Source organism: Triticum urartu, chromosome 6, assembly GCF_003073215.2.
Source record: "Triticum urartu cultivar G1812 chromosome 6, Tu2.1, whole genome shotgun sequence".
NCBI classification, from domain to species: domain Eukaryota; kingdom Viridiplantae; phylum Streptophyta; class Magnoliopsida; order Poales; family Poaceae; genus Triticum; species Triticum urartu.
In genome coordinates, this window is record NC_053027.1 from 184496954 (window position 1) to 184505882 (window position 8929).

Genomic DNA, 8929 nt, shown 5'->3' on the forward strand with positions numbered 1-8929 from the left:
TAGTATGTTTCAGATAACTACAACAATGGAGTGGCATGGACTAGAGGATGTGGAACCCTTTCAAGATGCTAAGGACAAAGGATTGGCTCAAGCTTCAAGATCAAGACTCTACATTTTCTATTTTAGTGATCCAAGATCACATCGAGTCTATAGGAAAAGCCAATACTAACAAGAGGGGATGAGGTGTTGCTTAATGGCTTGCTTGCTCAAAGTGCTTAGTGATATGCTCCAAAACCCTCAACTACCTTACCACATCCACATATGACCTAAACCAAAAGTCAAACCCGGCCCCACTAATTCTTTCTATCCGGAGCCACTGAGTTCAGTTAACATAGCCACTGCCAGAAACCCTAATCAGTTCAGTCTCACCGATGGGATCTCGGTCTCACCGAGATGGGCTTGCAAACTCTTTGTTACCTGTTGCAATATTTTCGGTCCCACCGAGATATGCAATTGGCCCCACTGAGTTTGCTTGGCCAACTCTCTGTTTCGCTTATTACCCAAATCGGTCCCACTGAGTTTGAGTAATCGGCCAAACCGAGTTTTGGTTTTACCCTAACCCTAGCACATCAGTTCCACCGAGTTGAACTAGTCGATCCCACCGAAAACCCTAACGGTCACTAGGTTTACTAAATCGGTCCGACCGATTTTTTCCCTTCGGTCTCACTGAGATTGGTAAATTGAGTGTAACGGTTAGATTCTGTGTGGAGGCTATATATACCCCTCCACCCACTCTTCATTCATGGAGAAAGCCATCAGAACATACCTACACTTCCAATACACATTTTCTGAGAGAGAACCACCTACCCTTGTGTTGAGGTCAAGATATTCCATTCCAACCATATGAATCTTGATCTCTACCCTTCCCCAAGTTGCTTTCCACTCAAATCTTCTTTCCACCAAATCCAAATCTTGTGAGAGAGAGTTGAGCGTTGGGGAGGCTATCATTTGAAGCACAAGAGCAAGGAGTTCATCATCAACACACCATTTGTTACTTCTTGGAGAGTGGTGTCTCCTAGATTGGCTAGGTGTCACTTGGGAGCCTCCGACAAGATTGTGGAGTTGAACCAAGGAGTTTGTAAGGGCAAGGAGATCGCCTACTTCGTGAAGATCTACCGCTAGTGAGGCAAGTCCTTCGTGGGCAACGACCATGATGGAATAGAAAAGGTTGCTTCTTCGTGGACCCTTCGTGGGTGGAGCCCTCCGTGGACTCGTGCAACCGTTACCCTCCGTGGGTTGAAGTCTCCATCAACGTGGATGTACGATAGCACCACCTATCGGAACCATGACAAAAACATTTGTGTCTCCAATTGCGTTTGAATACTCCAAATCCTTCCCTTTACATTCTTGCAAGTTGCATGCTTTACTTTCCGCTGCTCATATACTCATTGCATGCTTGCTTGATATGTATTGTGTTTGTTAAACTTGTTCTTAAACTCCACTTAAACTTAAGAATATTAAAAACTGCAACTTTTGGCACTTAGTGTCTAATCAACCCCCTCTAGACACCTCTTCTCGATCCTTTCAGTGACTTTACCAATAACAACAACAATGATTTTATTAACACTCCGATTGCTCCTCTTACCGATGCCGAATCTTGTGAAATTAATACTGCTTTGCTGAATCTTGTCATGAAAGATCAATTTGCTAGCCTTCCTAGTGAAGATGCCGCTACCCATCTAAATAGCTTTGTTGATTTATGTGATATGCAAAAGAAGAAAGATGTGGATAATGATATTGTTAAATTGAAGCTATTTCTGTTTTCGCTTAGAGATCATGCTAAAACTTGGTTCTCTTCTTTGCCTAAAAATAGTATTGATTCATGGAATAAGTGCAAAGATGTTGTTATCTCTAAGTATTTTCCTCCCGCTAAGATCATCTCTCTTAGAAACGATATTATGAATTTTAAAATACTTTATCCTGAGCATGTTGCAGAAGCTTGGGAGAGGATGAGATTAATGATATGTAATTTCCCTACACATGGTTTGAATTTATGGATGATTATACAGAATTTTTATGTTGGATTGAATTTTGCTTCTAGAAATCTTTTAGATTCAGCCGCGGGAGGCACTTTTATGGAAATCTCTTTAGGAGAAGCTACTAAACTCTTATATAATATTATGGTTAATTATTCTCAATGGCACACCGAAAGATGTACTAGTAAAAAAGTTCATGCGATAGAAGAGATTAATGTTTTGAGTGGAAAGATGGATGAATTGATGAAATTGTTTGCTAATAAGAGTGTTTCTTCTAATCGTAATGATATGCCTTTGTCCACTTTGATTGAGAATAATAATGAATCTATGGATGTGAATTTTGTTGGTAGGAACAATTTTGGTAACAACGTGTATAGAGGAAATTTTAATTATAGGCCATTCCCTAGTAATTCCTCTAATAATTATGGTAATTCCTACAACAACTCTCATGGAAATTTTAATAAGATGCCCTCTGATTTTGAGACTAGTGTTAAAGAATTTATGAATTCGCAAAAGAATTTCAATGCTTTGATTGAAGAAAAATTGCTTAAGATTGATGAGTTGGCTAGGAACGTGGATAGAATTTCTCTTGATGTTGATTCTTTGAAACTTAGATCTATTCCACCTAAGCATGATATCAACGAGTCTCTCAAAGCCATGAGAATTTCCATTGATGAGTGCAAATAAAGAACCGCTAGGATGTGTGCTAAAAAAGATTGCTTTGTGAAGGCGTGTTCTTCTAGTTTTCATGATAATAATGATGAAGATCTAAAAGTGATTGGTGTGTCTCCTATTAAATCCTTGTTTGCCAATATTAATCTTGTTAAAAATGGGACTGGAGATGAGTCAACTTTAGTTAGAAGGCGTCCGAATGATTCAGAGTTTTTAGATCTTGATGCAAAAATTAATAAAAGTGGGATTGAAGAGGTCAAAACTTTACATAGAAATGAACCCACTATTTTGGATTTCAAGGAATTTAATTATGATAATTTTTGTTTGATAGATTGTATTTCCTTGTTGCAATCCATTCTAAATTCTCCTCATCCTTATGATCAAAATAAAGCTTTTACCAAACACATCGTTGATGCTTTAATGCAATCCCATAAAGAAAAGCTTGAACTAGAAGTTTCTATCCCTAGAAAACTTTATGATGAGTGGGAACCTACTAGTAAAATTAAGATTAAATATCATGAATTCTATGCTTTATGTGATTTGGGTGCTAGTGTTTCCACAATTCCAAAACTTTGTGTGATGTGTTAGGTTTCCGTGAATTTGATGATTGTTCTTTAAATTTGCATCTTGCGGATTCTACCATTAAGAAACCTATGGTAAGGATTAATGATGTTCTTATTTTTGCAAATAGGAATTATATGCCCATAGATTTCATTATTCTTGATATATATTGCAATCCTACATGTCCTATTATTCTTGGTAGACCTTTCCTTAGAACGATTGGTGCGATTATTGACATGAAAGAAGGAAATATTATATTCCAATTCCCATTAAGGAAAGGCATGGAACACTTTCCTAGCAAGAAAATTAAATTACCTTATGAATCTATTATGAGAGGCACATATGGATTGCATACCAAAGATGACAATACTTAGATCTATCCTTGTTTTTATGTCTAGCTAGGGGTGTTAAACGATAGCGCTTGTTGGGAGGCAACCCAATTTTATTTTTGTTCCTTGCTTTTTGTTCCTGTTTATTAATAAATAAATCATCTATCCTCTGTTATGATTGTGTTTTTTATGTTTTAATTAGTGTTTGTGCCAAGTAAAGCCTTTAGGATCTTCTTGGGTGATTGTTATTTGATCTTGCTGGAGAAAACAGAAAGTATGCGCTCACGAGAATAATTTTCATTTTTTACTAGAGAGCGATAAAATACCAATTCCAACTGCAGTATATCATTATACAAATTATTTAGGATGTTCTAATTTCTCAGGATTTTTGGAGTTACAGAAGTATTCGAAACCTACAGATTGCTATCTGTTTTTGACAAATTCTATTTTTCGCATGTTGTTTACTTATTTTGATGAATCTATGGCTAGTATCGGGGTGTATGAACCATAGATAAGTTAGAATACAGTAGGTTTAACACCAATATAAATAAAGAATGAGTTGATTACAGTACCTTAAAGTGGTGGTTTGTTTTCTTATACTAACGGAGCTCATGAGATTTTCTGTTGAGTTTTGTGTTGTGAAGTTTTCAAGTCTTTGGGTAAAGATTTGATGGATTTTGGAATAAGGGTGGCAAGAGCCTAAGCTTGGGGATTCCCAAGGAACCCCAAGGTAAAATTCAAGGACAACCAAAAGCCTAAGCTTGGGGATGCCCCGGAAGGCATACCATCTTTCGTCTTCGTCCATCGGTAACTTTACTTGAGACTATATTTTTATTCACCACATGATATGTGTTTTTCTTGGAGCGTATTGTATGATTTGAGTCTTTTCTTTTTAGTTTACCACAATAAGACTTGCTATACACACCCTTTTGGAGAGACACACATGAATCGGAATTTCTTAGAGTACTCTATGTGCTTCACTTATATCTTTTGAGCTAGATAATTTTGCTCTAGTGCTTCACTTATATCTTTTTAGAGCACGATGGTGGTTTTATTTTATAGAAATTATTGATCTCTCATTCTTCACTTATATTATTTTGAGAGTCCTTTATAACAGCATGGTAATTTGCTTTGGTTATGAAATTAGTCCTAATATGATAGGCATCCAAGATGGGTGTAATAAAAACTTTCATATAAAGTGCATTGAATACTATGAGAAGTTTGATACTTGATGATTGTTTTGAGATATGAAGATGGTGATATTAGAGTCATGCTAGTTGAGTAGTTGTGAATTTGAGAGATACTTGTGTTAAAGTTTGAGATTCTCGTAGCATACACGTATGGTGAACCGTTATGTGATGAAGTCGGAGCATGATTTATTTTTTTGATTTTCTTCCTTGTGAGTGGCGGTCGGGGACGAGCGATGGTCTTTTCCTACCAATCTACCCTCCCTAGGAGCATGCGCGTAATACTTCGTTTCGATAACTAATAGATTTTTGCAATAAGTATGTGAGCTCTTCATGACTAATGTTGAGTCCATGGATTATACGCACTCTCACCCTTCCACAATTGCTAGCCTCTCTAGTACCATGCAACTTTCGTCGGTACCATAAACCCACCATATACCTTCCTCAAAACAGCCACCATACCTACCTATTATGGCATTTCCATAGCCACTCTGAGATATATTGCCATGCAACTTTCCACCGTTCCATTATTTATGACACGCTTCATCATTGTCATATTTCTTTGCATGATCATGTACTTGACATCATATTTGTGGCAAAGCCACCATTCATAATTCTTTCATACATGTCACTCTTGATTCATCGCACATCTTGGTACACCACCGGAGGCATTCACATAGAGTCATATTTTGTTCTAAGTATCGAGTTGTAATTCTTGAGTTGTAAGTAAATAAAAGTGTGATGATCATCATTATGAGAGCATTGTCCCAGTGAAGAAAGGATGATGGAGACTATGATTCTGCCACAAGTAGGGATGAGACTCCGGACGAAAAAAAGTGGCCATAAAAAAGGAGAAAGGCCCAAAAAAGAGATAAAAAGAGAGAAGGGACAATGCTACTATCCTTTTTCCACACTTGTGCTTCAAAGTAGCACCATGATCTTCATGATAGAGAGTCTCCTATTTTGTCACTTTCATATACTAGTGGGAATTTTTCATTATAGAACTTGGCTTGTATATTCCAATGATGGGCTTCCTCAAAATGCCCTAGGTCTTCATGAGCAGGCAAGCTGGATGCACACCCACTTAGTTTCTTTTGTTGAGCTTTCATACACTTATAGCTCTAGTGCATCCGTTGCATGGCAATCCCTACTCACTCACATTGATATCTATTGATGGGCATCTCCACAGCCCGTTGATACGCCTAGTTGATGTGAGACTATCTTCTCCTTTTTGTCTTCTCCATAACCACCATTCTATTCCACCTATAGTGCTATGTCCATGGCTCACGCTCATGTATTGCGTGAAGATTGAAAAAGTTTGAGAACATCAAAAGTATGAAACAATTGCTTGGCTTGTCATCGGGGTTGTGCATGATTTAAATATTTTGTGCGATGAAGATAGAGCATAGCCACACTATATGATTTTGTAGGGATAGCTTTCTTTGGCCATGTTATTTTGAGAAGACATAATTGCTAGGTCAGTATGCTTGAAGTATTATTATTTTTATGTCGATATTAAACTTTTGTCTTGAATCTTTCGGATCTGAATATTCATGCCACAATAAAGAAAATTACATCGAAATTATGTTAGGTAGCATTCCACATCAAAACTTCTCTTTTTATCATTTACCTACTCGAGGACGAGCAGGAATTAAGCTTGGGGATGATGATACGTCTCCGATGTATCTATAATTTTTATTGTTACATGCTATTATATTATCGGTTTTGGATGTTTAATGGTATTTAATATGCACTTTTATATTATTTCTGGGACTAACCTATTAACCGGAGGCCCAGTGCCAGTTGCTGTTTTTTGCCTATTTCAGTGCTTCGCAGAAAAGGAATATCAAATGGAATCCAAACTGAATGAAACCTTCGCGAGGATCTTTTTTGGAGCAAATGCAATCCAAGAGACTTGGAGTGGAGGTCAAGGAAGCAACGAGGCGGCCACGAGGTAGGGCGGCGCGCCCCCCACCCTCGTGGGCCCCTCATAGCTCCACCGACCTACTTCCTTCGCATATATATACTCTTATACCCTGAAAACATCCAGGGAGCCACGAAACAACTTTTCCACTGCGGCAACCTTCTGTACCCATGAGATCCCATCTGGGGACCTTTTCCGGCGATCTACCGGAGGGGTATTCGATCACGGAGGGCTTCTACATCAACACCATAGCCTCTCTGGTGATGTGTAAGTAGTTTACCACAGACCTTCGGGTCCATAGTTATTAGCTAGATGGCTTCTTCTCTCTCTTTGGATCTCAATACAAAGTTCTCCTCGATGTTCTTGGAGATCTATTCGATGTAATTCTTTTTGCGGTGTGTTTGTCGAGATCCGATGAATTGTGGGTTTATGATTAAGATTATCTATGAACAATATCTGATTCTTCTCTGAATTCTTATATGCATGATTTGATATCTTTGCAAGTCTCTTCGAATTATCAGTTTGGGTTGGCCTACTAGATTGATCTTTCTTGCAATGGGAGAAGTGCTTAGCTTTGGGTTCAATCTTGCGGTGTCCTTTCCCAGTGACAGCAGGGGCAGCAAGGCACATATTGCATTGTTGCCATCAAGTATAAAAAGATGGAGTTTATATCATATTGCTTGAGTTTATCCCTCTACACCATGTCATCTAGCCTAATGTGTTACTCTGTTCTTATGAACTTAATACTCTAGATGCATGCTGGATAGCGGTCGATGTGTGGAGTAATAGTAGTAGATGCTGAATCGTTTCAGTCTACTTGACGCGGACGTGATGCTATGTTCATGATCATGCCTAGATATCATCATAACTATGCGCTTTTCTATCAATTGCTCGGCAGTAATTTGTTCACCCACTGTAATATATGCTATCTCGAGAGAAGCCACTAGTGAAACCTATGGCCCCCGGTTCTACTTTACATCATATAAGTTTCCGATCTACAATTCTAGTTTACTATTTATTTTGCAATCTTTACTTTTCAATCTATACAACAAAAATACCAAAAGTATTTATCTTATTATGTTTATCAAATCTCACTTTCGTAAGTGACCGTGAAGAGATTGACAACCCCTTTATCGCATTGGTTGCAAGGTTCTTATTTGTTTGTGCAGGTACTAGGCGATTTGCGTGTAGTCTCCTACTGGATTGATACCTTGGTTCTCAAAAACTGAGAGAAATACGTACACTACTTTGCTGCATCACCCTTTTGAAGGAAATATGCCCTAGAGGCAATAATAAAGTTGTTATTTATATTTCCTTATATCATGATAAATGTTTATTATTCATGCTAGAATTGTATTAACCGAAAACTTAGTACATGTGTGAATACATAGACAAACAGAGTGTCACTAGTATGCCTCTACTTGACTAGCTCGTTGATTCGGTAATGGTTATGTTTCCTGACCATAGACATGAGTTGTCATTTGATTAACAGGATCACATCATTAGAGAATGATGTGATTGACTTGACCCATCTGTTAGCTTAGCATGATGATCTTTTAGTTTGTTGCTATTGCTTTCTCCATAACTTATACATGCTCCTATGGCTATGAGATCATGCAACTCCCGAATACCGGAGGAACACTTTGTGTGATACCAAACGTCACAACGTAATTGGGTGATTATAAAGGTGCTCTACAGGTGTCTCCGATGGTGTTTGTTGAGTTGGCATAGATAGAGATTAGGATTTCTCACTCCGATTGTCGGAGAGGTATCTCTGGGCCCTCTCGGTAACGCACATAAATATAAGCCTTGCAAGCAATGTGACTAATGAGTTAGTTGTGGGATGATGCATTACGGAACGAGTAAAGAGACTTGTCGGTAAATAGATTGAACTAGGTATTGAGATACCGACGATCGAATCTCGGGCAAGTAACATACCAATGACAAAGGGAACAACGTATATCTTTGTGCGGCTTGACCGATAAAGATCTTCGTAGAATATGTGGGAGCCAATATGAACATCCAGGTTCCGCTATTGGTTATTGACCAGAGACGTGTCTCGGTCATGTCTACATAGTTCTCGAACCCGCAGGGTCCGCACGCTTAACGTTCGGTGATGATTGGTATTATGAGTGTATTTTGATGTACCGAAGGTAGTTCGGAGTCCCGGATGTGATCACGGACATGACGAGGAGTCTCGAAATGGTCGAGACATAAATATCGATATATTGGATGACTATGTTTGGACATCGAAAAGGTTTCGAGAGAGTTTTGGCATAT